The following is a 26685-nucleotide window of genomic DNA, read 5'->3' on the forward strand; positions in this document are numbered from 1 at the left end:
GGAGTGCCCCATGCACAGCTCTTGGCAGGACATGTTATGGTTCCGTTTTATGGGCCCTTAAATCTCAACATTTTCTAAAATGAGGGAGCCCAGCAGGAAGATTTAGCACTGTCAGGCCCTCTAAATCATCAGCGCCAATCATCCTGGGGATAGATTTGTTTAGGCTCTGCCATGATATCTGTGTCAAAGACCCAGGGAGATGAGCAGTGTTGAGTTCCTTGCCAAGTTCTGCCACTGAGTGGCTATGTGACCTTGAACAGGTGACCCAATGTCTCTGTATCTCAGTCCCCTCTTTTGTACAAAGGGTTGTCAGCAATCCAAAGAGAATGCCTTGGGCTGAGTGTGTGGCTCATGTGATGGAGTGTGGGAAGGGGAGGCAGGGAGGAAGGGAGGAAAGAAGGAAGGACGGAAGGAAGGAAGGACAACTCAAGATGTTCAAGAGATCTGTTATAGGATCCAATGCTCCTGGGGGCTCCCTACGGCTTTTAGCTCCAGGAAGCCCCCCACTCCCACTCCCACCTCATCCCCAGTGACTCCAGACTGCAGGAGACCAGGACTCATGTTTCTGTAGAAGCCCTCAGCTGGTGAATCAGCCAGAGTCAGAAAGAGATGCTCCGAGTCAGCTCAGACAACCCAGATCCAGAATACTCTGTAATCCTTGGGCCCAGGGAATGGTAGGTGAGCTTCAGCTCCTAACTTGCTGAGTGACTCTGAACAAGTCATCCATCCTCCCTGAGCCTCTGAGACATATCACACAGCTCCTAGAGACTTCAGTGGAATGAATTGCACATCAGATTTGAAAATCCTCTAGTAATTTTAAATCTCATTCTGATACATTTACTCATTCAACAAGCAACAAAGTGCTTTACTAAATCCCAAGCACTCTCCAGGCTCTGGGGGCAGGGAGAAGAGTGAGGCATCATTTCTGATCCCCAGGTTCCTGGAGAAGGAGGTGCCAACAAGCATCTCTGGGAAGGGACAGGGCTTCAGAGTGCTGGGGGGCGCCAAGGCAGAGGCCAGAACAGACCTGAAGGAGCCAGCCAGGTCAAAATTGAGGGAGACATTACTCCCCTTATTGGGGAGGAATAAGGAGGACCGCATGGCTATGATGGGCTACTGTAAGCTTCCGCTGAGGTCTGTACCAGCAGTGGACAGGTCAGGATGGAGGAGGATAAGAGCCAGCCTTAGAAAATCTGGAGGGCTTGCTGAGGGATGTGGGTGGGGGGGCAGTTGGCAGCAGCAGCCCCTTCTGCTATGGCAAGAGCCCACATGGGCTCACAGTCAGCCTTTTCTGAGCATCCTCATGCCCAGGCCCTGCACCCACTATGCAGCTCCTGCCACACACTTGCTGGAAGGTAGGTTCCCTTTGCAAGTGAGACCAACTTTGTACCAAACCCTAGGCCAGTCAATGAATCAGAAGCAGAGCTGGTTCCAGATCCCTGATGTTCACCTAAGTGGTCTCCCACCTCTCTGGGAGCCCTCATGAAGTGCAGACTCCTCACTCTGTCTCCTGGGAACTCCCAAAAGAGTCTCTTTCTGCCTGCATCTAAGCACTCCTGCTTCCTGCTGCCTGACTTGCTCCCTGAGCCTCCACCACCTGATCTGTATTCACCCTTTCCCCCAGGGCTCTGCCCTTAACCTGCTGGTAACACTATCACCAGAGAGCATGCTCCCATATCCACTTTATTACGCTCCTAATGTGGGAAATTAAAATTATGAGCTCAAAACTTTTCAGGGCAGCAAATAATATTTACGGGCATGCTGTTTCAGAAGATCAAATATTTATAACAGGGTTGACTCCATCGTATTGCCCGTGTCTGAGTTTCTGGGGCTGCAGCCTCTGCATTATCAATGGGCCCAGTCATTAAAATGCTTTCAAAACCATTTGTGCTCCTGATAGTTCCTCTCAGGGACAGAGGAGGGGGTGTCCTAGCATGGGATCCACTGCCCAGGGCTGAGTGAGCCAGGGTCCCTTCTCTCCAATGACCACAAGGATGTCCATCCCTCTTCTTCTCCTCCCCTCATCTGGATTTCCCAACCCAGCCTGTGTTATCACCCAATATTCTGATTTCCACCTGCTGCCTGCATTCTGCACCCAAAGAGCTCCACTCCATCCTCAAAGAACAAGACAGGGCCTATCTTCAGAGCAGCTGTTTCTGCAGGGCCTAGAACAGAGCCTGATACCTGGTGGGAACTGGATAAATTGTTGCCGAATGGGTCCTAGGCCCCCAAGTACACCATTTTCTTAAGAGCCATCAAAAAGGAATTCTGCAAAATCTTTTTTATTCTCTGTCTAGCTCAGTGTTCCATGTGTGCTTTTCTATAATATATTCCATTTACAGAGACATTTCTTTATGATTGATTTGAGGTCACCTTTCCAGGTCTAGGGCGTATCCTTCCTTGCTTACTTTTTCTTTGTAGTCCTCATCTTAAGACAGTATTATGTTATTATTAAAAGAGTTCTATAGATTCTTTAGTTCTCTTTTTCTTATCCCAAATCACCACCCTGTTGGTCTCCAGCAAACTTCTCTGAATTGTCCTCAATTTGGGAATGTCCAGTTGGCCAAGAAGCATGTTGGCCTCCAGCTATGGCGAGCCCATCGCTGAGTTGAGAGGCAGAACAAGGTTTTTTGTCAGGAGGCCAATGTTCAGGCTTCTTGCCCTTTGCAGAATGTTAATAACTACAGAGAAGAGTTGGCAGGGCCTCAAGGTTCCCTCCTGGGCTTCATGGGATTGCTCAGTAAGATGCAGTGCATGTTAGGGAGACAATGGTCCGGGATGCTCTCTTCTGCTGAGATCCTCCCAAGTCAGCTGATGAGAGGCAGGTCACATGAAATCCGGGGTCCGGGGCTTTCACACGCCCAGCATCTGTTTGCATAGAGAAGCTGAGGCAGACAAATCAAAGGGTGGTCATTGAAGTAATGAGGCTATGTTTGGCTCGTGATGTAAGGAGGTTGATTTTCTGTCTCTGAAGGCCAACAGAGATTCTTGGGAGAGTCTTGTGTCAACTCTATTAGATGTGAAGTATAAGGAAATACTTTTTGAAAAATTCAAATAATTTACATTTATCAGATTGCCTGTACACTTGCAGTTACAACCTCCCAGAATGCTGATGGATTAGTACCAAATGGCTTCTTTCAAACTTCCTGCTTACTCCTGTGTTCGATGATTTTACCCTTCATTATAGATCAGTGGTTCTCAAACTTGTATGTGTGGCTGAGCACCTGGAAGTCATGGGGCTCTTTGCGGAACACCATGAAATACTGATATATTTAATCCCATTAGGGAGCCAGGAACAATTTTGCTAGCAGAAAATATGACTATATTAATATGTGCAATATAATATCACAACCACAAACACACATGTTCTAGAAAAGAAAAAAAGCCCCCGAGCTAAAGAGACCATGGCAAACCTCGCTGGAATTTGTTTGCTGCTGTTCGCTTGTACTGTTAACGTCTAAGGCCACCAGTGCATGTCAGAGCTTTATGAGAAAATCGGGTCGAAGGTGAGATGACCGAGCAGTTGTGACTAGGAGTCAGTCCTTAGGGATTCAGAAAGACCTTTCCTGCTGCCCAGGCATTGGGCTCTGGTGTCAGAAGTGCCACAGGGGTCTTGGACAATTTCCTAGAGCCATCAGCACTGTCTTGAAGCCTGAAAGCTGGGTTGAAGTTCTGTCCAGAAGGGAGGGTTTTCCAAACAGACTGTCATTACTCCAAGATGATTCTTCAATGTTTTTGTTTGTTTTGGCAGTATTGGAGATAGAACTCATCTTGTGCTTGCTTGGCACTTGAGCCACGCCCCCAGTTCTTTTGCTTTTTTTAAGGTTTTTTTTCAGATAGGACCAGTTTGCTGTTTCAGATAGGGTCTCGGACTGAGATCTTCCTACCTCCACTTCCCGAGTAGCTGCTGATTATAGGCATGCACCACCACATCTGGCTCTCAATTTTTCTTTTTAATCTTTCCAAAGGTAGCTCCTGAAGGTGATCTTTGGGGTATGAAATTGACAATACTAAAGTTAAAATTCATATTGTTTATTTTCTACAAGTAAGATCAGAGGGTAAAAAATGACCACAGGTTGGTGAAAGCTGAGAATTTCTTGAGCCACTGGAAACTACAGTCCCCTCCACCCCTGGGTAAATATTGTCCCTAAGACCATGAATACAATAAAACAGGCTTACTTACATGGGAACAGAGTACTGACTCCGTGATTCTTTCAGGGGATGAACCCCGCTCCAACCCAGTCTCCATAGCTGACAAGATCCCACCCCCCCACTAGTCCTTTCCTGCTTTGTTGCTTCAGCAATACTTATCACCTGCTGGGGATGATCAGTTCATGTGTGGCTTGTCATCATGCCATGAAACGTCCTGCTCTTCTATATTCATCTGGGACGTTTTGGATTTTCCATCTCATTGTCTGCTGTTTACAGCACAGAATTGCAAAGTAGCCTGGACTGCTCTACCCAATCCCAGCAGTGTTTCTCTCCTCTCGGAAGGTGAAAGAGAACAGGAGAGAAGTGGTGAGGGTTCCTGTCTTGTTGGGGTCCGGGCCCTTTACAGGCCCAGGGTGGAGCGAGTGTGGATGTACCCCAGCTCCTGAGCAAAGAGAATTGACCTCAGGACATTTCATAGAGAACAGGGAGGCAGGAATGCTGACCCTATTACTTGGGGTAACTCAGCATCAATTCTCGGTCCGAGTCATTAGGAAATCATCTGCTTCTTTTAATGTCTGTGTCTTACCACACAGTGAACTCCCAAGGACAGAGATAACAATAGCACTAATAGCCTTCGTTTATTCAGCCCTTACTATGTTCCTGCACTATCCTAAGTATTTAATATACATGACCTCATCGAGTCATCATCACAGCTTGGCAGCCGGGTGCCACCTCCAACTTCACTTTGGAGAAAGGGACACTAATGTGCAGAGGTTCAGTGACTAGCCTGGGGATGGTGGTGAAATTTGAATTCAGTCCAATGAGCTCCAAAGCCTCTGTTCTTAACCCTAACACCAACTGCAGTGCCTGGCACACCGCAGGTGCTAATAAAATGAGCCTAAAGAAACCAGCAGATAAATGGATACCTTCTCCCTGCTGCCCCAGCCTGACTGTGCAAACATCTTGGCTCTGTCCCTCTTTCCAGCCATGCCCAGAGCTTGTGGCCCGTCTGCCCCAAAATCCTGGTCCTGGTACCTCTTGAGCAGCTACGAGTATGAGAGTCTGGGCAAAGACAAGCAGCACTGGCTTCTAAACAGAGCAGTGGCCAGAGGCCAAAGTTCTCTGCAGAGACTCATGCAGGTGTGGCCACACCTTGGAGAGACAGGTGAGTCGATTCACTCCATTAACACATCCTACTCTTCCTACCACCTGTCTTTGGGGTTGGGTTATGGAAGAAAGAGGCCTAAGATAAGCAGAGTCCTGTCCCCTTCCCATCTTGAGAAGGACACAGTGTGGCAGGATTGTTCCAAAAACCAGAACCTCAGAGAGCTCCTTCCCAGCTGGTGACTGGGGCAGGTCTTTCTCAACCCTCTCAATCCGACTTTCTCCAGCTATAAAAGCAGGAGGGTGAGGCCTCTCTAGATTATGAGGATTCATAAGATGCAAGCTTATGAAAGGCCCACCATTCCCCCTTCGGCCCTTTAGGACCTGAAACATCAGCAGGACACACAGTAGCGAGTCTTCCAGGCCAGCCATTCTGGATCTGGGCCTCAGCTCTGAAACTTACTGACTGTATAACTTTCCACAATTTTCCCTGTGCCTTGATTTCTTCAACTGTGAAATGAGGTGTTTGGCTGTCCCTCCCTGATAGCTATTGTAAGGATGAAATTTGATAGAGGGTATGATAAATGTCACTAGCAATAGTAATATCACAGTAGCAGAGTGGCTAGACCTTTACCAAGAACCCCCTACCTCCTAGCCTCATCACTGGGACAGAAGGGAGGACAGGTCTCCTGCAGGGCCAATGTCCACTCCTCCTTCCTCATACCTCTCACTCAAGCACCTAATAGAAACACCCCAGGAAAGAATTCAGAACCCCTAGAGCCTAACACCCTCCCTTCGGCTTCCTCCAATGGAAAGTGCTTTAGCAGGGAATAAGGAACCAAGGTCTGGGACTCTGCAGAAATCTCACTTCAGTCACAGAAACCCCAGACAAGCTACTTCACCTCTCTGAGCCTCGCTTTCCTCATCTGTAAGATGGGGAGAATCCTAGTATCCTACCTCACAGTGGTGTGAGACTTAAATAAGACGATGCTCGTAACTCAGAACAGACTGGTAGTGACCTCTTGTTACAGTTTATCTACAACCCTTTCCATTTGTACAACACTTTACAGTTAACAAAGCATTCTCACATATTCTTAACAATGAAATTCTAAAAGCAGAACCCAGGAGGACTTTACATAATCAAGACATTCCAAGGTAGGAATTAGCCCTGTCTCACAGAAGAGCCCAAGGCTCAGAAAGCTGATGCGATAGGCCCAAGGCAAGGCCAGACCTGCAGAACACAAGACAGCATCCTCTTCGTCACAGTGCCAGGCTATTTCCCAACCATGGAAAAATGTCACCACACCCATGAAAACATTTAATTTTACCACAGTCCTGGCAGGCCAAGTGACTTCCTCACACTGGCTCTGCTGGGTAAACAACCCTGGCTACGTGTCACCTCTGAAAAGAGGCCACAGTCATGAGGCCTGGGCTTGGATGTTGTGATGCTATAAACAGTTGCCCACTCCCTTCATTCAGTAAATAAATGCCTGGAGACTGGCGCGTGGCAGGGTGACCTCAGCAGAGATGAAAGCAGGGCCCTATGCATCAAACTCCCCAAGTGGAGACACAGAGCCCCTCCTCTGATGTTTTCCGGTGTGTTCTTCCTATTAAAATTCAGGCTGCGTGAGACTCCTGCTGGAACCTGTGTTCTCGCATATGTTAGGGAAGCTGTGACTGGACTCACGTGCCCTGAACACTTGTTTGCTGACCCAAGGGATCCCTCTGGTTCAAAGCCTGAAAGGCCTGAGTAATTCCCCAATTTGGAAAGACACCCTTTTAGAAAGCAGCCATGCTAAATCCTAGCGCTAGCAAACACATTGAGAAATACCATCTCCGCGACAGTGGACCTGACGGTTTACTAAAAGAAGAGAATGTTCCTTAGCCTGCCAGGCCCACCATGGAGCTGCCTCCTGGCCAAAATGGACTTGAACTACTCCAAGGATGTTATTAAATATTCCACTGGGGGCCAGATGGTGTTGGGGGAGGGAAACCCATTGCCAAACAAGTTCAAAAAGTGAAGCCAGCATCCTTCTTTCTCAAGACTGAAAAATGCTGGTGCAGGTGAGCTACAAAAGCAGGTCCAGAAGCAATGCTTCCCAGGTGTGTTTGGCAACTTCACCAGGGGACTCTCCTTTCTCTCACATGGTGGCAAGAAGCAATTCAGGGTGGTGACCACCAGAAATGCCCTAGTTCCATCCAGAGAGTTCCACAAAGACAGGAGCTGCCTTACTTATCTTTTTTGTGGCATTGGGGATAGGCCCTTGTGCATGCTAAACAAACACTCCACTACTTGAGTCACACACACCACTGGCTAGAAAGAGGTTTTTCGGTTTTGTGGTTTTTTTTCAGTACTGGGGCTTGAACTCAGGGCCTCACACTTGCTAAGCAGGCACTCTACCACTTGAGCCACTCTGCCAGCCGTTTTTGTGTTGGATGTTTTCGAGATAGGGTCTTGTGAACTATTTGTCCACACTGGCTTCCAACAGTGATCCTCCTGATCTCTGCCTACTGAGTAGCTAGGATTCTAGGCTTGAGTACTGGCACCCCCAGCTAGAAGATTTTAATGCTCCCAAGTGTTCCTCATTTCTGGGGACAGTTTCTATCTTTGCCTCAATTATACATGGCTTAAATTCCTGCCCTGGATGTAGCTGCCCTGAGAATGGCTTCCTGGGATCCTTCCACTCAGAGGCAAGGGAAAAACAGTCACACTGAGCTCAGGACCCTTGTCCTCCCTTGCGTGTGTGTGGCCTAAGCAAGTCACAGACTGTGTTTCCTCACCTGGAACATGAGCTTCAATTTCCTGGACTCGTGTTGAAGAGTATAATCCCTTTCCTTGTAACACCTGCAAAAACCTGGACAAGGTAGAGACAGGTTCAACCTAAAACATTGGGGAAGAATCCTTGCAGAGGGGGGACAATGTAAACCTTTAACAGACAATCATGACACATGCCAAGATTCATGAACGTGGCTCTGGTGACAGTAAATTTAGTTCACTTCCCTTGGGAATCCTAGGTGTGAATTTATGGCGGAGCCAACCCAGTGCACAGAGGCCCTCTCCTTGAGGGGAGGTATTTGCACTGAGTCAAACCACAGTGCACCTTGTACATAGCCTGAGGTTTCAGCAAATAATTCATAACCCTCACCACCAAACTCTGCTTCCGTTCAGAGCACTCAGCTCAGGCTGCACAGCTCGCAGCTCCAGCCAGCAGAGAAGGGTGGACACTTGGGGACATGCCAGCATGGAGTCCCAGGTCGGCTATTTAATTGGTGTGGGATTTAAGACAAGCTAATGTCTTTGAATCTGTTTCCTCATCTCTGAAATGGTAATGCTGATGCCCACCTCCTGAGAAGGTCAGGAAGATCAAACGAGCTAGAGCAAAGGGCTTTATAAACATAGCGCTCTCTATTCAAATAGCCAGTCCAATGCGGTTTCTTGGAAGAAGCCCAAGGATGTCCTCAGGCAACCAGTGTCACATGGAATCCCCTGTGGACCAAAGCTCATCTCTCCGTGATGGATCCTGCAGTGTGGACAGCTTGAAAGGGGGGAGGGAGGCACGGTGTGGTCATTGGCATCACTAGTGCTGCTGCTTCACGGCATTGTACCTGCCAGCCAGTGTGCAGGGTGCTTGGGAGGGGCTGACCGTGAGTGTCTGTGGCTTACCTAGACCCCATGTCAACAGTCTTCACCCACAGCTTCAGGCTCAGGAAACCTTGACTCCAGTTTGCATGGGTTAAACCTGTTGTCCCCACACAGTTAGAAACAAAGTTCCCTTTTCCTCTCAGAAGTTCCCAGTTTAGATGGTAACTTATATAGTCCCCTGACTTAGGACATTTTCCTAGGGCCACAGCAAAGGAAATACAGCTACCTCCCAATCCTGCTCCTACAGGAAAAGATCATCTGTCACACCTGGAGGACCCTTGCCAGTCTCTCTGCAACTCACCAGTCTTGCAGTCAAACCAACTAAGGCTGGAGAGGCACAGCTCCCCTCCCCAAGTTCTCCAGCCAGTGAGCCCCAGAAACAAGTCTCCAGATTCCTACACTGGTGTTTCCCTCCTATGTGTTCTGTCTAGTGGGAGACACAAAGGTGACAAGAGCCCACAGGGACTCAAGTCACACCCAATCAAGCGTTCCTGAACTATGGGTTCCATGATGCTGGTGAGGGGCTTGTGACCTTGGATCCTGCTCCATCTCATTAATAAATGGGGCATGGACAGCTCCTAAAGCCCCTCTGTGCTCTGATTCACTGCCTCCCTTGCTGGGGACTGGCCAGTGGTCTCCTCCTGTGGGCATCACTTGAGGCAGGTGTAGAGGGTCACCACACACCTGAGATGGGGTCAGGCTCCAAGTTGAACCGTGTCGCACAGCCAGAAGTGCCTCACCAGCAGGTCATTCAAGGCAATGAAGAGCACCGAGCATGTGAGCATGCCTGGGAGATTCGAATAGACTTGAGTGAACCTTGCCAGGACTCTGACAACAGACAGGGACCAGGGACCAGGCAGGCACTAGCACAGAGCAGGCATCATGGAGTCAAGCTGCTCATGCAGAATAAAGTCCTTTCTCTAGTCCCCATCACCCAGTTCTGGCCACTCTTTATGGGGAAGCTCAACTGTTACCTCCTCTCTGAGATTTGGCTGATCTCCAGACCAGCACTCTTACAACCCTTCTTTGAACAAAAATGCCCTCTTTTGAGCCTGACACCAGGTACTATTCATCATCCCTGTCTTCACAAAGTCCTATGAGTTACACTATAGTCTCTATCATGAAGAAGGCAAAGTTGTAGAGACCATGTTGGAAAGTGAGTGAAAGAGGCAAAAAAAAAAAAAAAGAAAAGAAAAGTCATCAGTTTTCCAGAAGGGTCAATGACTATTTGGAAATGAAGCTGAGCCAGAAAATTGCCATGGGAGGGAAAGAGGAAAGAAGAGAGATGGAAACAGTTAGACTTTCCAATCAATATTAGCAGACCCTATGAGGGCATGTGGCTTTTGGAAACCCTGATGTAGGAAGACAGAGTCTTTTTGTTAAAGGGGATAAGAAACACATGAAGACTTTCTTCTCACTGAGAAGAAAGAGAGGTTAGAGGAAATGACAAGACTTACTCCTTCTGCAGGTCACAGACACCTCCACAGCCATCTCTTCGTTCCAGGGTCTTTTATAAATGGAGATTGGACCCTTAAGACACTCTCTCCTCCCCTCACTTTTCCAGAGGTTGCCTGATCTCCCTATTCCTCCTTGGTGCTTACACATTTCAGACACTTTAGCCAAGCCCTCGCATACAATAGTATTTTAGTCCTCAATTGTCACCATTCCCTCTGGTATTGAACCTTTGATAAAAACTCACATAGCTATAGAGGGGGCTTTGCTGGAAGGTGACTTTCTCCTAACCACTCTTGTGGCTCCTTAGTGAGTTGACAGTAATGCAAGGTGGAATTTTTCCCCATTTCTCAGTGACCAGATGTGAATATCTGCATATGGGTTTTCTGTTAATATTACTGTGGTTCTTTGTTTTGAAATAAAAATTCTGAGTGTAAAAAAAATCAATATCTGCTGACCCTAGCATGCTTGGACTGCAGTGTCGCTGATCTCGGAGGAGTGACTTGTAGTATCTTCATTTTATCACCCAGAAAAGAGTGAGATAGAGAAGCTAAGTGATCTGTCCAAAGTCACACATCTCAGAAATGAGAAGACTAGGATTCAAGTCCAAGTCCCTTGATTCCAAGTGCAGAGTTCTTTCATGAACACTACCCAGCCTTCCTCTTCAGAAGTCACCATGTGCTGGCACCATGCCTGGGGGCCCTTACCGTACATCGCCATAAAAACTCAAGGTTCTGATGGGAGTTTTCTCAGCAGTGGGGATCGTCGGTGACAGTGGCAGTGGGGGCTGTGGGAAAGGACCATCTACCCCATTCCACTGAGACTTGGAGGGAGGGCAGCCATGGCCTGCTTCATCCTGGTGCTCATTACAAAGCCCTGCCCAAGGCAACCACTCTCTGAGCCCTCAGACCTGGGCCAGGGAGGAGGTCTCAGCCCTGCCCGGCCAACAAAACTTATTTGGAGAACGTCTGCCATTCCCTGATGTGCTGAGGATTTCTGAACTTGAACTCGCCCATCCAACCCAGACACATCCCAGTTCCCCTGCGGAACAATCTTTACATTCAGTTCCACAAGTGAGCACCGACTGTGGACAAGACACCTTGGCAGATTTGGAGATTGGCAGGATCCAGCCTCTGACTCTTGGGAAGCCCCATTCTAATACACAGACCAGGCAAGTGCATCTTCAGAGAACAATAGCATCAGGCAGAAGGAGAGAAACATGGAGAAGGAAACACTTTTAAAAGAAGAAAAGCCTATGTGCACAAAATCATTCTTCAAAATAGCACATTTGGTTATGGGTGTATTTGAGAACTTATCTCGTGATTTTTTTAAGTGTTTTAAAGTACAGAGCCAGGCATGGTGGTGTACACTCAGGAGGCTGAGACAAGGAAGATTGTAAATTCAAGGTCACTTAAATAAAATAAATACAGAATTTTTTTCCAAATAAAGTCTTTCCTAAAACCCCCACTGTCTTACAATAGCAATAATGAGACTGTGAGAAAAGTAAGAGTGGAATACGGAATACAGTCCCTGTGGTCGAATGGCAGTTGATATCATCCCCTGGATGGCCCCGCACTCACACGAAGAACCCCCAGCATATATGAAATGGTTCCCACAGCTGCTAAATTATCACAAGGATTATGAGGCGCAGAATAAGATGACTATAGAAAGATGAAAACCCAAGCAAGGCCCCTGCTAAGGAAGTGCCCCCTGCAGAGACCAGCATTTCAGGGAAGGGGACTAACAGAGCAGAGATGTGTGGACTGCCAAGTCCAGAGAGGTAAATGGAGCATGCGGAAGGAGAGCATGAGGTTAAGAAGAGTTTGAAAAGAGAAATTGGGAAGAAAGAGGTGGAAGTCACCAGAGCATAGAAGAGTCCAACACTCGGTATCTCTGATTGCCCAGCAGCTGAGAGCTGTGTTTCTGAGCAGAGGATGACCTGTGGAGCTGTCTTTTTTCCTGGTAGAACACAAGCATGGCCTGCAGGGTGGACCTTGGGAAAGTAGCTCTCTCAGCTTTACTCAGAGTGGAATCCCACCTTCTGTCTCTCACTCAGGATCCAGGCCCAGAATACCCTGCCACAGGCACGAAAGGCCAGCAGAGGCTGGTTCAGGGGTGGCCAGAAGAGGGCAGGAGAGGGCTGGTAATGGGCCACAGAAGCTTTGCCAATGTGCGGCACGCAGAGCAGCCAATGGTGGTTTTAAAAGGCCCCCTGAAAGGAGCCTATGTTTAGCTAGAGAGCGGGTAGGAGGAAGGAAGAGGGATGAGCTGTGAGACTAACACTGTCCTTGGGAATAAACGCCTCTGCCATGATGCAAATTGAATGGTGAGTGAGATTCCCAGCTCAGCTTCTTCCTGGCTGTGAGAGATGGAGTGGGTTAATTGACCTGTGTCTAATATTCCCCTTGTCAAAGTGGGAGATGTCAATAGCAAACCTATGGTACTGTTCACACAAAAGAAGGCAAGAAACAGTCCCATATTGGCCCCATGGCCCAGCCAGTGAGTATATTTGCATCAACCCAGGTGTTAGTGTGACCAGGGAGGGGAGCTTCTCTCGCCTGTATAGGAACACAGGTGGGAGGCAGGGACGCTGTCTGCTGGTGGACCAAACTCCCCTCCCCCTCTTCTCTCCCCTATTTCTATCATTTTCCCAGCAACACTTGAAACTCCAACCCCATCTCTTGAACACTAGGAATCTAGCCTCTGACCTGCAGTTCACCAGGTATGGGCAACCCTTCCTGAATCCCCTTAGCCTTAGGGGACCCCTGGGCTAAGCAAGAGGCCTAGCACTTGAGCTCACCCCCAGCCCTTTCTTTTGTATTTTGTTTCTGAGATAAGCTTTTGCTAACTTTAGCTGGGCTAGCCTCCAGAGTAGCTGGGATTACAGGTGTGCACTATCACATCTAGCTGAATTATTAAACTGTTTTAGGATCAAGTGGGTAAGTATGCAAATCAGAAGCATAAAATTTAGGTGTCTGAGAGTCCACCTCCCTTCTAGACTTTGGGAGCTGTGCAGTCCCTAACCTTGAAGAGAGCCCGAGCATCTCATCTAAAACATCAAAGGACAGTATCCCTGGCCCCATTCCCCAGTCTCCCAAATTCCCTGTCTCTAGGAATACCACGGCTACACAGGTTGGAAGCCCAGGTTCCTCCCTAGTCTCCACTCCATCACAAAGACATTTTTGTTCTTCCGCTGAAGTGTCTCCCAATTCTGTCCTGCCGTCTCTAATTATCTGCCAAGATAACTCCATGGGCTCCCACATACACACAAGGTCATCAGCAACTTCTCCAACTCCTGCCTCCAAGATGGCAGCTGTGTGCTCAGGATTTAGTGAGCTCAGTTCTTCCAAGGCTTGACTGGGCCTATCTCACAGCACCAAGAGCTCATCCAAATGCCATTCCACCCACAGCCCTGTTTCGAGCCACATTCCACTGACCTGCCCAGTCTTTTCCTGTGCCCCTCTCTCCAGCTCCTGCTGGTACCCAGCCACTCCTCCTCATGGGATGTCAGAGCTGGGGACCTCAACATGGAGGTTTCCAACCAAGCCCTGCCAAGGTACCTGGGGTGGCCTGGCTGGTCTCCTGGGGAGGGTGCGGAGAGAGGTCCTGAGCACATCTTGCACTTGGACTAGAGACACTCAGCTGTGGTTCTGTTTCGCAAAGCAGAGTTCCATGTATGCTTTCATGGAATCCAGAATTCTGACTGTTAAAAAGTTCCCTAGCATCTGAGATGGGCTCTAACCCTCAGCAGGTTTTGTGTTCCCTCTGAGCCGGTCTTAACAGTCATACCCAGCAAGACAGATTTCACCCTCTCTCCCTTGTTGTCACCTTGTGGGTATTTATAGCATTATCGTGTCCACCAGAGAGCGTAATGGGCTTTTTAGGCTAAACCAATTAAACTCTCCTCCCGTAAGTCATGTCTGCTGCCTGGCTTCTGCCGTCCTTCTCTGAACTTGCTCCATCTTCATTATCTCAGCCCTTCTTGGCAGGGAGGGCACGGCCTAGGAGTTCACACACTGGTTACTGATGCCTGCCTTTCTCCAGCTGCCTGGTCCTTCTGCCCAACCACCCCTTTCCTGCCCTGGACTGTGACATAACCTAGACCTGAGCACTGTGGTTGAACCCCTTATAAACTGGAAAGCAGAATATACTCAAGAAGGGGTATTCCTTTTTCTTCTTTCTCTTTCTTCCTTCCTTCCTTCCTTCCTTTCTTTCTTTCTTTCTTTCTTTCACTTCCTCCAGAAATCATGGAAATATCAACAATTACCTGCAAATAGCAACCCTCTAGGCCTATATTGGATGGAAATAGGAAGTTGCACCCTGCAGAACAACCTGAAACCCGGATGTGGCCCAGACACTGGCAGTCTGGTAGAAAGTTGTGCCGGGAGACATTTCCCAAAGGCTTCTGATAGTCTTGCTCAAAATGATAGCATGTTTCCATTTCTTTTCTAAATCAGTAATGAAATAGTTACCTTTTTGAACTGAAGGCCATGATCTCTCCAGAGGCAGGCAGCCAGAGCTGCACTGCCCCGTCTGGGCTGGAGATCAGGTTTGGTGGTGACTCAGTTTCCAGTCCACTGGCTCATCTCTCAATGGAGCATCCCTAACCATCTCAGGGACTTCGCCATCGCGCCATATTAAGTTCTTCTTATGTTTAGTCATTCTCAGTTTAATTTACACCCAGCATGGGCTATTGGTTTAAGACAAGAAACATAAGGAACAATGAGATGGAAATACAATATCAAGTTAATAGGTCCATAAAAAATAGAATAATTTTAAATTTTTTCCTAGTACTCCATAAACCAATACTAGAAAGGGAAAACACAGCAGCAATTAGAGTCAATTTGGCTTTTTTATTTATTAAGAATAAAAATGATCCATTCCTATAATGGTTTATAAGAAGTGCTTGCAAGTAGCAGCCTTAAACTGTTCCTTTAATCTCAATATCTAATAGAAGAAAATCCTTTCCATTTAAAAAAGTTGATTTTTCAAAACAAAAATTTCAGTAATTCCAAATACGAGGTCCTAAAAGCAGCTTTTTATGCTGTAACTTATAATTACAATCTGTGTTTTAAAACACATTTCATACTCAAATGAAGCATATATCAAATTAAAATTTGTCAGCAAGTTGCCAGTCTGCATAATTAAAGCAAATTAAACATTTATCACTTACTAAATGAGGAAAATGCCCAAATTCATTTTTATACATTATGACTATAGAGTGATTAAAATAAACTTTATGATATACTTTTCAATAATATATTGATATAAAATAAAATTATTATATTTTAAAACCTCTTTATAGACTACATAGAAATTACAAAATGAGCTGGGCACGAAGGTACTCACCTATAATCCCAGTGCTCAAGAGACTGAGTCAGGAGAATCACAAGTTTGAGGTCAGACTGGGCTACATAGTCAGACCCTGTCTCAAAAAAATTGCAAAGTAATTTTTAAAATTCATTAGTGCTGCTCTATAAACATTCCGGTTTCCTCTTTGTAGACACTGTGGTGGAGTTGCACGTTTTGGATCACTGTGCTTGGATGAGATTGTGAACAACTACTTCTGGCCAAAGAGTTGTACATGGAAGTTTGTAGACCCTGGAGAGTAACTTTTCCCTCTCATAGTGGCTGACAACATTTGAGATGGTGGCTACAACACAGTCCAGTGCCCTGAGTCGCTATAATGAACACAGCTCTCTTGCTGACCCATCATGGACATGTTGAGGGCAAGAAAGAAAGAAAACCTTGTAGGTTTAAGCCACTGATATATTTGTTTCTGTATCTTAACCAGCCTGGTTCCTGACTAGGAATAAACTGATAGATAAACTCACATATTCTCACTTGGGAATTGTATCAGTCAGGACAGGCTTGGTTAAGATGCAGTAACAAATAGTCCCTAAGTCTTAGTGAATTAAATCTACACAGATTATCTCTTTCACCAGAAGTATAGTATCATGGGACAAGGTTGAACCTTGTGATAAACAGACCTATGTTGAATCCTGGAGTAGGCACTTAGTAGCTATGTGATTTGGACAAATTACTTACCCCCTCTGGACTTAGTTGCTTCATCTTGAAAAATTACATGCATAACACCCACCTTGATTGGCTATTAAAAGAATTCGAACTAGCGTATGAAAAAGGTATTACACCATATCTGACACATGGACATTTTAAAACACAAGCCACATAAGATAGCTGGCAAAATTCTGTCTTCTGGGCTTTCTCATGTCCTTGCTTTTGGTAACCTAATCCTCTCCCTTTCTACTCTAAGCAAGGTTGCCTGTGCCCTAGATGAAGGGTGGGCATGGAAACAAAGGCTCATCAATTCCTGTCCTACTCACAAGGACTGGTCAAAAGGCTGGGCATATCCTGCAGGCAGGCAAGTCAGGATGCTTCTGTGGGATTTGCTATAAGGACAATAGGGAGAGGCTCATCATCCATGGGTAGTGACCAGAGATGCCATAAACCTGGAGCTGGCAGTGGACATGTGCCCTATCATGTAGAGGAAAGTTCAATGGAAGATAATAAAGTCCCTACAGAAAGAGAAGAGCCAGGAGATGGGATGACCAGAAGGGAGTCAGGAGAAAAGACAGAGAGGGAGGAGTTCATCACAGGCTTTGGATGTTGTTTCACCCAGTCTTCTCCAACACTAGTACCACCTCTTTCCTCTTAGAAACGTGAACCAATAAATTCCTTGAGTTCATTTTCCATCATAGCAATCAAAAGCATCCTGATGAATCCAGATGTGCACAGTTAACACAGACATGCACACCCAGCTTTGGTACAATCTAGGCATTTGATTAACACCTCAAAGATGTATGCCAAAGCAGCAGAAATACACTGAGAGAGCAATCATGACGGACTGGCTAAGGCAGGCAGTGATCAGGAAGGGCTTCCTGGGGGAGGTAGCATTAGAAGCAAAGCCTTGAGGGGGAACAACCTGTCAGTGACTGTTGTACTTATTTATTTTACCTTTCCAGGCACCAACCAGAATAGACATATATACTTTCCCCACACCTACCTCTTCAGACTGGGAAATCAAAGTCAGAAGGTAATGTGGATTTTCCCTACTTTGCCATATCTGAAGATGAAATTAATGTTAAAGAAAACATTTCTGAAAGTTTCCATAGAGATTTTTCTGCAAGTCTGCAGTTTCCTCACATTCCTCACCACCTCCAAATACTGATCAGATGCCAACAGGGTGGTAGGTCCTGGGGATATACAGGTAAGTGATGGTTCCCCTGACCTCAAGGAGTCAATGATCCATTGGCAGCACAAGATCAGACATCACAAACAGTAGGGTGAGCTGTGAAAGAAGGCCACAGTGACTGGGAACAGAAATGAGGGTGTCCAATACCTGTTTGAAGAAGAGGCCTTCTCTAAGAACTGGAGAGGAAAGAGAGTGCCAAAAGCAACAACAACGTCCTCAGGGCAGAAGAACCTGTGTACTCAGATACTCAGAGGTGGGAGGGGCTCGGACATTATGGAAATGGAAGGAAGGACAATATGGATAGGGCAAAATAAGGATGGAGGCAGGGCCAGAAGAGTAACCAAGGGCTCCATCGCACAGGGTCTGGTGGGCCATGGAGGGAGTTTGGGGTTATTCTAAGGGCGTGGGAGGCCCTATGAAGTTTTAAGCAGGGGACTGGTAAGGTCATTTCCATTCCCATCACTTCAAGTCTGAATCTTAACTCCTGCTCCATCAACCCCACATGGAGGGATCTGAGGACCTCACTCTACCAACTGGGGACTCCTTTGGAGGGACTGGGGACTCCTTTGGAGGGGGACAGTGTCTGTCCTGGTGGCAGCTGGCCTTCATCTCATGTCCTGGTGCACAGTCTCCAGCCTGGACCACTCACCTCACAGCTCATTTTCTCTGAGATTGGAGTCTGCCTTGCCCCCCTGGTACCTCCTGGGCTGAAGGTTCCTGCAGTGCAGTCCTTGGAGCATCTGACTCAGAATCACCCAGGGAGCCTATAAGATCAGCTCCTGAGCTCTTCCCCAGAGAGACTCATGGGCAGGCCAGGGGTGCTAAGCCTGTGAAGTTACTGAAGACCTCAGAAGAACCCTTGAGTATGGGGCTAGGGTCTTCTCACTGGCATCTCTCCCCCAGAATGACTACCTGCTTTCTGAGTCACTTCTTCTGCCCTTTTGCTAGACATCCAGACAGAGACCACATGCCCAGTGTTCCCTAACCACCCAGGCTCCTGGAAGCTTTGGCCCATCTGCCAGGTCCATGCCCTAGCTATCTCTTACCTAGAACATCTTGAGTTACTAAACATCTGTCTAAGCCACCAACTTCTGCCTGCCAGTGTGTCTGTCTCCCAAGAATTCCTAGCTGGGCCACTTCATATCCTATTAGCTTGGCTCCACAAGCCCCGTAGGCAGGTGTCCAGCCCACACCATCCTATGGCTAAGCACCTGAGCTTTATAACTGGACAGGCATCAGCAGGAATCCTGGCATGGCTACAGAGCTGCTGGGTGGCTTTAGGCAAGTTACGTACTCTCTTAGAGATCCAGTTTCCTATCTTGAAAGTGGAAATAATAATATGCAATGGACTGAATTTTACATTCCCCCAAAATGCATCTGCTGAAATCCTAACCCCCCATGTGATGGCATTAAGAGGTGGGGCCTTCAGGGAGTGAACATGAGGGTCACAAGGGCAGAGCTCTCATGAGTGGGATTAGTGACTTATAAAAGAGATCCCAGAGTTCTCTCTCTCTCTCTCTCTCTGTCTCTCTGTCCATCAATAGGGATGCAGTCAGAAGTCTGCAAAATGGAAGAGGGCCCTTACCAGACCCAGCCATGCTACGGCACTCTAATCTTGAACTTTCAGTCTCTAGAACGGTAAGAAATAAATTTCTGTTATTTATAACCCACTCACCTCCCGGTCTATGGTATTTTGTTACAGCAGCACACACTGACTGTAACACTAGATGTCTTATACTTTTGGTCTGAGAACTAAGCAAAATAATACAAGTTGCAGTGCCCAGTGTATAGGCAAGGCTCAATAGGGGTTAGTTGTTATTACTGTCATTGCCATGATCACCTGGTAATATACTAACCTGGTTAGTATACCTGGTCAAGTGTGATTTGCTGATAACCAAGCTCCCACTTCTCTATTTAATGATGACATAGAGCTTCCTCCTGATCTGAACCCTGGTGTCCTTTCCTGAGTGAGAACATGGTCCAAACTGCCATTCAGGGACTCAGAGAGGGAAGGAGCAATACCCTCTTCTTTAGCTAGAGCTCATGGTCTATGCTGATTTTTCAAGAAGGAGTGGGACTGAGCCTTGCCCCTCTTCCCATTTCTGTTGGTTAAAATCTGTTTTCACCAGCTTTGCACTCCCCTGAGCTGTTTGGCTACAGCTCTTCTCCAGGGAAAGGGAACACACACATAACCTCCAAGTCTCTCTGCAAAATCAATTGCATGAGTGGTTCTGCTGCTCTGGCACTTCTGTGTGCTCCAGCTGGGAGACCAGCTGTCTAGAAGCTGGGGCCACAGACCTAGGCTGGGGCAGAGTGGGCTCCCAGATGGGAAAGGAAAGTATTTTCCTCCAACCATGCTGACTGGGGGTGGTCTGAGATCCAGGCTCTAGGAACAAGGCCAAGGTAGCTTGTGTCCACAAGCCCACATGTCAACCATCTTGTTCCCAGGCACCTACAAGCCATGTTAGGAGGTGAGATGCTCAGAACCGCAGCTATCTGAGTTGACGGGGCACTCAGAGATCATCTGTCTCATCCCTTGCATTGATCTGCTGGAAACTGAGGCCCCAAAAAAAGGCGCTCTCTGAGTCCAGGGTGAGACAAAACCACAGCTCCTGGCCTCTCAGTGACCTCCCTGAGGGACTTGCTGGCTGGCTGTTCACCTGGAACATCTTTTGCCCAGAGTAAGAGTTCCATAGCTGGCTCACCTTATGCCCTCTGCAGCTGCCTGGTTGGGCCTTGGTCCCATTCTGCTACTGCCAGCATTGCCTCTCTGCTTGTTTTCTTACGGGAAGAGCTAGAGGGGCCAGGCAGGGCCATAGCTATTGAATGGCCCTTCTGAAGGGCAACTGTTATTTCAGCAGCTCTGGAATGTCTAGAGGGATGAAACAGAACGTCTGTTTGCAAGGGTGGATGGAGAGATCTGGCCTCTGCCCCAGTCCTGTGTATATTATGGGGTCAGAGTTTTTAAACAACTCCAAGTCCCAGATTCCAAAACACGTGTGCGTCATTTTCAAGCCCGCACCCCCTGACGTGCTGAGATGTAAGGACTTGGCTTTACAGCTACCACAGTCCACAGAGGATCAGCTGGTATTTGAGGAGTCACCTGGGCCTTTCCAGAGCACCCAGCTGCCCTGTCAATAGCCTCCATGCTTTTATTCCCAATGGAAGTTTTAGTAACCAGTTTAGTCTGACATTCCTGGGGCACAGCACAACTAGCAGAATGAGATTTACTTCAGGCACGATATCGAAAGTCCCTCACAATGTCTATTCAGCATCTTAGTGCAAGGTGAGAAGTTCCCCCTCCCCTGCACAGCACATTTTACTGCCAGTTGTTGAAACAATGTTGGAATATATTGATTTTGTTAGTGTAAGATACCTGATTTCCAGAACCTTGTTGTACTTTGTCTACAAATACGCAATATATAAGACATGGATAGGACCTCCAGAACTCTGCAAAGTGTCATCTGCACAATCCCCACAGTGGTATGTGGCCTGGACTGATGGCACCACTTCCTTCTGCTTCATCTTAGATATGGTTCCATTGAGACTTTTGGTACTCCTTTCCTGTTCTCTGAATTGTTGGCTTAGCCTAGAACTGACAGCCCATGATGATCCATTAGCTCAGGAAGGAAACTGATGGAGCCCTGAGCTGGTCCTCCAGAGCCTCCTCCACCAGCCCCAGCCCAAGAAAATAGCCCCAGGGTAGAGATCAGAGCCCAGGCTAACCTCCAATTGGAAAAGGAAGCGGGCCAAGGGATCGGGAGCTGCTCCCAGCAGCGTAGATGTGGGATGCTAGGGGATGTGGGATGCTAGGAGATGGGGTCTGTAGGGAGAGCAGTAAGGAGGGATGTGAAGCCAAATGCATCCCAGAAGCATCAAGATCCTGCCTCCAGTCTCTCTCCAAGCCCAGAAAGGAAAACCCTAGCTTACTCTTCTTTCAGAAGAGTAGGTTCTGCATCTCATTGTTCTACCCAGGTATCTGGGGACACCTATTAGTTACTTTTGCAACTCTGTACCACAGAATGACTTAAAGGAGGAAAGACTTATTTTGACTCATGAACTCAGAGGGTTCAGTCCATGGTTGCTTGTCCCAGGCTCTTGAGCAGGCCATCATGGCAGCAGGAGTTATGGTGGAAGAGGTTCTTCACCTCATGGTGGACAGGAGGCAGAGAGAAAGGAAGGGACTGAGGACCAGGTATAATCTTCAAAGGTATGTTCCCAGTGACCTACTTCCTTTAACTAGGCCCACCTCCTAAAGTTTTCAGAGCTTCCCAGAAGAACGCCGGCAGCTGATGACCAAATGTTCAACACATGTGCCTGTGGGGGACATTTCCTATGCAAACCATAAAAGGACAGAACCATTCAACTCCTGGATGCTTCCCATTCTCTCTAAATGGAGGGAGAAAGGCAGATGCTGGCGTTCTTAAAAATCCCCCTTCCCCTTCCTTTAAGAGTCAGAAAGACAGTTTTGCCCACACTCTCCATCAGTCACCTGCCCCTCCCTCCACCTGGCCCCTCACCCTGATCCCTGCCTCTGGGCTCTTTATCTGCCCACTAATATTCAGAATGATCTCATTAATGTCATCACAAATGCAGTCATGAAGAACTTATTAAGGAAATCTGAACTGGCCAGAGCTTCCCACAAAGAACCAACTTAAATACCAAGCAAAAGATCCATTTACAGCATCAAATAAAACCCCACATGTGCACAGTCAAGGAAATATTGCTGCTCTTGGTCGATTCGGGGGGTACTGCCAAAGAAGCTGCAGGAAAATTATTAGTATCTATTTTGGGGAAATGTGGATTAAAATAAACAGCTGTAGTGGAGGGCGGACGTGTTGATGATGGAGCAAATGTGAAAGGCAAGTGCAAGATGTTCAGTCACAAATTTTGAGCCTGAATGATCAAGCTTTATTTGTTCCCTGTACGGCTCATAATTTCAACCTTTTATTATGCAAAACAGCCAGTTTGGTTTTATATCGCCAAAGGAGGCTTGGCATGATTAACCAGTCACACTTGCCAGTCTCTTCACCTATGAAAAGGTGGGCTAGCTCAAAAGAGATTGTTTATTTTCAACTCTTTGGACATGGAGTTATGGGCACCCTCAGTCAGCATTCCTTTCCAAAGCTGGTGCAGAGGAAAGCTTACAGATGGAGGTGCAGAGGATGATCCAGGATCCCCTGGGGGTAAACTCTCACCACCTATACCAATGAGCAGCCTTCAACATCCCAACGGACTGAACTGTCAGGTGGAACCTGTCTACAGGAGCAAATGGATTCCATCTTGTTGCTCCCGGGGAGCTCTCCAGGGTACTGGACAGCCTCTATTTGGAACTCTGACCCAGTAGACCCTCAGGCCTTAAGCTGGGTCCGCCTCTTCTTTCCTAGATTTTTCTCTCCATACACCAGCTACATCTAACATGAGATGCTTGCTGCAGCCTCTCCAATCTTACATCACATGAGAAGGCAGTGTGGCCTAGTTGAAAGAAAATAGATATTGAGGTCACACAGATTTGGGTTTGAATCTTAATTCTCTCCCTCATCATGGAAGTTGAGGAAGTTTTCTCTTTTCTCCATGCACTTCAGACACCTCTGTATCCTCTTTTTCCACCAAAACGCGCTGACAGCCTGGAGGTTGTCATCTGTCTAGGCAGTGCTTCTTAACTTGGTCAAGCATCAAAATCATTTAGAGAGTGATTTAAAATAGGAAGATACTTAGAATCCACCTCCAGGGACTGTTCTGCAAGTTCAGTGGGGGAAGGGTTAGAAGCATGTTTTTAAACAGCTTCATAGGTGGTTTTGATTTCCATTAGAATTAAAAGCCCCTGAAATAGGGTTAAAAGTCTTATACCACAAACATAAAACTGAGGTTCCATGACTTCATGACTGGGGACAAAGTCTAGATGTGATTTTTTTAAGAGCAGCCTGTACTTTCATGGCTCAGAGGGAAGCAACACCTTTCTTTTCTGCAAGCCCCCAAAGAAAATGCCTTGGAAAGTAACCTGGACTGACTGATAGATGCTTAGAAGAATAACCACAAGCCTGCAGTTTAAGAAAAATACTGTTTTACTGAAAGGCAGCTAAATGGATGCCCATGAAGCCGTGGAGCAGGGACTTCCTGTATTCCTGGGGTATGTTTTGAAAGCCACTGTTTACAGAACCCCAGCCAGGACTAATTGTTAAGAGCTCATTGGTAATGGAAAAGTGAGAGCCCTTGGCCCCCCTTAGATGAACAGAAAGGCTTTGGAGCTGGTCCCCACCAGCAGGTGGGGATGGGCAGAGAGAACCAAGGGAACTAGACCAGAAGTAGAGAGGAAGAAAGAACTTGAGGGGGGCAAGGAGCTCCGAGGAAGCGCAGGTTACATCAACATTTAGCAGAGAGCACTTCTGACTTCACAGGAAACCTCAGAGAAGAGGACACTGGGCAGAAACAGGCTGACCTCAGCTGACCTGCAATTTGGAGACTGAGTAACTTCAGTGTGGCCTGTGGGAGTTGCTGAGAGAGCTCCAGAAGCAGAAAATTTCACCTTAGCCATGGCTTTCTTCTAACAGCTATGTAACCTTGGACAATCTACACAACCTCTCTGAGTCTTGGTTTCTCCATTAATAAAATGGCAGCCCGGAGACTGTAGATCCCTGGGTTCTCTTCCAACTCTGAGTCTCTGTTGCCCCTGCACTGGGCAAAGCTCAACTGTGGCTTCTGTGTGCTGGTACCTCTTTCTCACTCTGTTTGGACACTGAGGGATCCAATGACACTATGGGGACTATCTCCTGACAACCAGCTAGGAGCAGAGAAATGGACACTGAGGACAGGGTGGCAACCTGGGAGATAGCCATAGAAGTTAGGAACCTATCTCACACCCTTGTGGGGTGGGGTTCATGTCTGCAAGCCTAAGGAGACCTGAAGCCAGACAATGGCTCCTCCTCCTCCAGTGAGCTCAAAAGACTGCTCAAACCTCTTGCTACTTCTAAAGACAGAAGTCCTTATCAGTAACTGATCAGGTTACTGCTTTGGGCTGAAATGGCCTCGAAACAGTGTGGTAACTGGGTAGCTAACAGCCACCTAGTCCTTAAATGGATGAAAAACAGATGGTAAATTACAGCTTCCTTATTCAGTCTGGTTGGCAGCTGTGGGGTGTGTGTCAGCCAGTGTCTAGTCAGGAAAACAGAAACCACAGTAGTTATTTCAACAGAGAGAATTTAATCTAGAGACTTGATTAAACTGGTATTGGATGACTGAAAGGGGAAAAAGGGGAAGATACATTGAGATAATACAGTAGGTAACTAAAGCAGATGTCAGCTGCAGGGTGGGAATCAGTGTAAGGGCCGGGGTTCCAAGATCCTAGAAACTGGGGAGAGCAGTCTGGGATTCAAGCTTCTGAGGAGGGTGCTGCCTGGCTGGCATAACTGAGGGACATGGAAAGGCTGATTCTAGAAGTATGCATAAAAGCTAGACACTGGAACTAGCTTCTTCTAACAGGATGGGGAAGCATCTTTGGTGAGGAGCAAGAAATGAATCAAGGAGTCAAGCAAAGTCCAGCTCCCTCCTCCTGCCTTCTAATCTCCTGTAGTCTCCTCCATTGGCAGAACCTAACCAGAAGTAGCTGGCACAGGGAACATGTGGTTTGCAGAGTCCGGGTGGCATCACAAAGCAAAATATAGAGCAGTGGTTGGACTGAAAGAAACCCTCAGGCAGTCTGTAGCCACAGGGTTCATGGCAGGTGGGGGAGAGTCAAGGAAGTCTGGGGTGTCATGGGAAATCTGGGCTGGAGCTTGCTTTGATGTGATGCTTTGGGACTCACAGAACCGCAAGGGCTCTGGGAGCTGGGTTTGGGGTGACACCCAAACTTGTTGTGGCGGTGGGATTGGGTACCCAAGTAATTCTGGACTCAAGAACCCCACTCGACCTGAAACCAAGAAAAGGCTGCTGTGAGAGCTGCCTGCCCTCTCAGCCTCAGCATTTCCTCCCACTCTCCTTCTATAGGGGAATGGGAGCCATCCGATGTGGATGGAACCAAGGATTGTCCCTGCTGGGTCAAACCCACTTACCCTGCTGCAAGGAGGAAGGATGGGAGCTCTTTCACTTGTCATAGAGATGCCAGCAAAGTGCCGTGCATGGGATAAGAACATACAAAATGCATTTGCCACTTTCGCTAGCTCCAAAGCCTAGGACTACAGAGTGTAGGAAGCACCTGCCTGCATAGACCAGGCTGCAGACATAGCCCAGTGGAGCAGTCTCACTGAGTAGCTCTGGGGTTACCACTTGTCTCTCAGCTTCCGTGTCTGGAGAACTAAAAACCCAGGATGTGGGAACCAGGCAGGGGAGCCTCATAAGAAGAGCCAGCCAGGTACACTGGGTGGGCTCAGTGTCACTTCCTGCAGGTGTTCCCAGAGGCCCCACAGGAACGTGCCATGGCACACTGACCTATGGAATCTGGCCTACCTCAGACTTGAGGTTTTTCTGAGCAAAGCTTCAGCTGGGTTTTGGTTTGTGTTTTCCCTGCAACTCTGTCACACCCATGTCTGCTGACACCAGGGCCTTTGAGTTCTGAGCATATTTTTGAAAAGGGAAAATTTGGGTCAGGCAGTCATCATCCAAGCCAGGTTTCAAAGGACTTTCCATTCCTTGAGCCCTTCCCTTTAAACTTGGCCAATACCTTCCTCCTAGGCTGATATTTCTTGCTTGGTATGATAGCCCAAAGGTGAAAAATGCAGGGCAGCCTCCACCGCAAGTGGGTGGAGTTGTTTTGAGCCAGATGAGTAAGTGGGGAAAAGTACTGGCAGCCCTAGACGTGCCCAGGATGGCCCAATTCTGCCCAACACCTTGCCAGTCACTCGTGCTATGAGAGGCCACACCGAGAACTCCCCCTCAGAACCACAAACGGCTAAAGCCATGACTCATACCTTTTCTCCTCCTGCCTCCTGATACAATCCTGTGGCATGTGGATCATCACAAAGCCCCAGCCTCAGCCATAGGCTGCATTCCAGAGAGGGGCAGAAGCACTGCCAGTATCAGCTGTCATCCTGTTCCTCTTCCCAGCATCCTTGGATTATTCCTGCCTGCATGCCCTGGGCTCCTGGCTAGCTTGACCACCTCAAGCTAAATCCTTCCAGAGACTTTC

The 26685-nt window shown here is 47.5% G+C and overlaps 1 long non-coding RNA gene across 1 annotated transcript; it reads right to left on the reverse strand.

Annotated features, from left to right (window-relative positions):
- Positions 1-2276: 2276 nt before the first annotated feature.
- LOC141424618 (uncharacterized) lies at positions 2277-26685 on the reverse strand. Its single transcript, XR_012449492.1, has 3 exons — positions 26468-26685; positions 14824-15041; positions 2277-3986 (listed from the first exon to the last, which is right to left on the reverse strand). It is a non-coding gene; the product is annotated as an uncharacterized lncRNA (long non-coding RNA).

The sequence above is a fragment of the Castor canadensis genome, chromosome 7 (assembly GCF_047511655.1).
Source record: "Castor canadensis chromosome 7, mCasCan1.hap1v2, whole genome shotgun sequence".
NCBI classification, from domain to species: Eukaryota; Metazoa; Chordata; class Mammalia; order Rodentia; family Castoridae; genus Castor; species Castor canadensis.